The following is a 2,667-nucleotide window of genomic DNA, read 5'->3' on the forward strand; positions in this document are numbered from 1 at the left end:
TGCATTTAACAAATTGTATCTTATATCTTGGGTATCCTTAGTTTAACGATCTATTCATGGGCTGGAGAGATTGTTCAGTGGTTAAGAGCATTGACTGCTCTCCCAGAGGTCCTGAGTTGAAATCTCAGCAACCACATGGTGGCTCACAACCATCTGTAATGGGGTTTGATGCTCTCTTCTGGTGTGCCTGAAGATAGCTACAGTATATTCATTGTAGTGGCTATTCCTGGCTGTCAACTTGACTATATCTGGAATGAACTACAATCCAGAATTGGAAGGCTCACAGGTGACCCTAATCTGGAGGCTGGGAGATAGAAGTGGATCTTGGTATGGAGATCTTGAGGCATAGTGGCTAAGGATTCCAGAAGATTAAGACAGGGAGATCTCCAAGTTCAAAATCATCTGGGATTAAAGGTATAGTGGTATACACCTTTAATCTGGGCTACACCTTCTGCTGGAGACTATATAAGGACATTGGAAGAAGGAAGGCTCTCTCTCTCTCTCCTTTGCCTGCTTGCCGTGTGGAAATGAACAACTGCTAGATCCTTGGACTTCCATTCACAGCTATTACTGACCATTGTTGGGAGTTGGACTGCAGACTGTAAGTCATCAATAAATTCCTTTACAAATTTCTTTATAAATTTCTTTATATAGAGACTACCCATAAGTTCTGTGACTCTAGAGAACCCTGACTAATACACTCATATAAATAAAACAAATAAATCTTTTAGCTTTATTTATTTGTAGCTGTACAAATGGATGGGCCATCGTGTAGTTACTGGGAATTGAATTTAGGACCTCTGCTCACTTCAGTTGGCTCTACTCTCTCCAGTCAACCCAGATCACTCCAGCCCAAAGATTTATCTATTATTATATCTAAGTACACTGTAACTGTCTTCAGACACACCAGAAGAAGGCATCAGATCTCATTATGGATGGTTGTGAGCCACCATGTGGTTGCTAGGATTTGAACTCAGGACCTTTAGAAGAGTAGTCAGTGCTCTTAACCGCTGAGCCATCTCTCCAGCCCAAAGGACAACATTTAATTGGGACTGGCTTACAAGTTCAGAGTTTCAGTCCATTATTGTCAAGATGGGAGCATGGCAGCATCTAGGCAGGCATGGTGCAGGAGGAATTGAGAGTTCTACATCTTCATCTGAAGGCTTCTAGCATAATACTGGCTTCCAGGCAACTAAGAAGAGGGTCTTAAAGACCACACCCACAGTGACACACCTACTCCAGAGGGCCACACCTTCTAATAGTACCACTCCCTGGGTTGAGCATATACAAACCATCACAAAGTCAAACTATATTTCACTCATCTATGTGCTACTGCAGCCAAACATCCAGGTTGGTACATAAGCAATAAGAGGTGTACACATAAATAGGGAAGCTAGAAAGCTAGGACTCATCTATTCTGTACTATATAGGGAAGAGGACAAATGAGCAGGTGTCACTTGATCTGAAGCAGTTGTGAAATGCAAATTGCATACAACCTAAGCCAGATAGGCTCTAAAGTACAAAAAGTTAGAAGAATGGAATATTCTGCCGGACGTGGTGGAACATGCCTTTAATCCCAGCACTCAGGAGGCAGAGGCAGGTGGATTTCTGAGTTCAAGGCCAGCCTGGTCTACAGAGTGAGTTCCAGGACAGCCATGGGCTATACAGAGAAACCCTGTCTCAACTTCCCCCACCCCAAAAAAGAATGGAATATTCTTCCCTCACCTTGTCATTCTTTTTTGACCAATTGGAGCAGAGTGCAGACTTACATAAGACTTCACAACTTTCTATGTATACCCATGTTGATTATATATTTATCTTGAGTACATCACCATAAAAATAGTTGATGAACTGTTTTTAAAATAAGATAATAATAATAATAATAATAATAGTCTCCATGTTGGGGCAAAGGGAAGGAAAGGGCAACTTTATTGAGGTCAGCATCCATTTTTAGGTTGTACAGACATGTTCAACACAAATTAAGGAGAGATGATGTGCCCAAGGCAATAGTGTGTGATCTCATCTTGCAATAATCATCAACTAACCCCAAGATGCTGGATAAAAAAAGGAAAAACATCAAACAAAATATATGCCTTGTCCCCAAAGAAAATGCCAATCTATTTGACATTGGTTTTAAATGAGCTTGTGTGCTTATGTTTATAGAAATTTCTAGTTATTTTTTATTAAATGTGTAAATGTGTGTGTGTGTGTGTGTGTGTGTGTGTGTATTCAGGACCAGAAAGATGCCTCAGAAGGTTAAAAGTTCTAGCCAACCACACAGGCCTGAGACTCTGAGTCTCATCCTGGAAATTCCCACACAAAAAAAAATTGATGCAATAACATGCATCTGATTTTAGTGGGATTGCTTCAAGTTTCTCTCCATTTAGTTTGATGTTGACTACTAGTTTGCTGTACATTGCTTTTACTATGTTTAGGTATGGGCCTTGAATTCTTGATATTTTCAAGACTTTTACCAAGAAAGGGGTGTTGGATTTTGTCAAATGTTTTCTCAGCATCTAATGAGATGATCATGTGGTTTTTGTCTTTGAGTTTGTTTATATAGTGGATTACGTTGATGGATTTCTGTATATTGAAGCATCCCTGCATCCCTGGAATGAAGCCTACTTGATCATGATGAATAATTGTGTTCTTGGATTCGGTTATCGA

The sequence above is a fragment of the Mus caroli genome, chromosome 15 (assembly GCF_900094665.2).
Source record: "Mus caroli chromosome 15, CAROLI_EIJ_v1.1, whole genome shotgun sequence".
In the NCBI taxonomy this organism is placed as follows: Eukaryota; Metazoa; Chordata; class Mammalia; order Rodentia; family Muridae; genus Mus; species Mus caroli.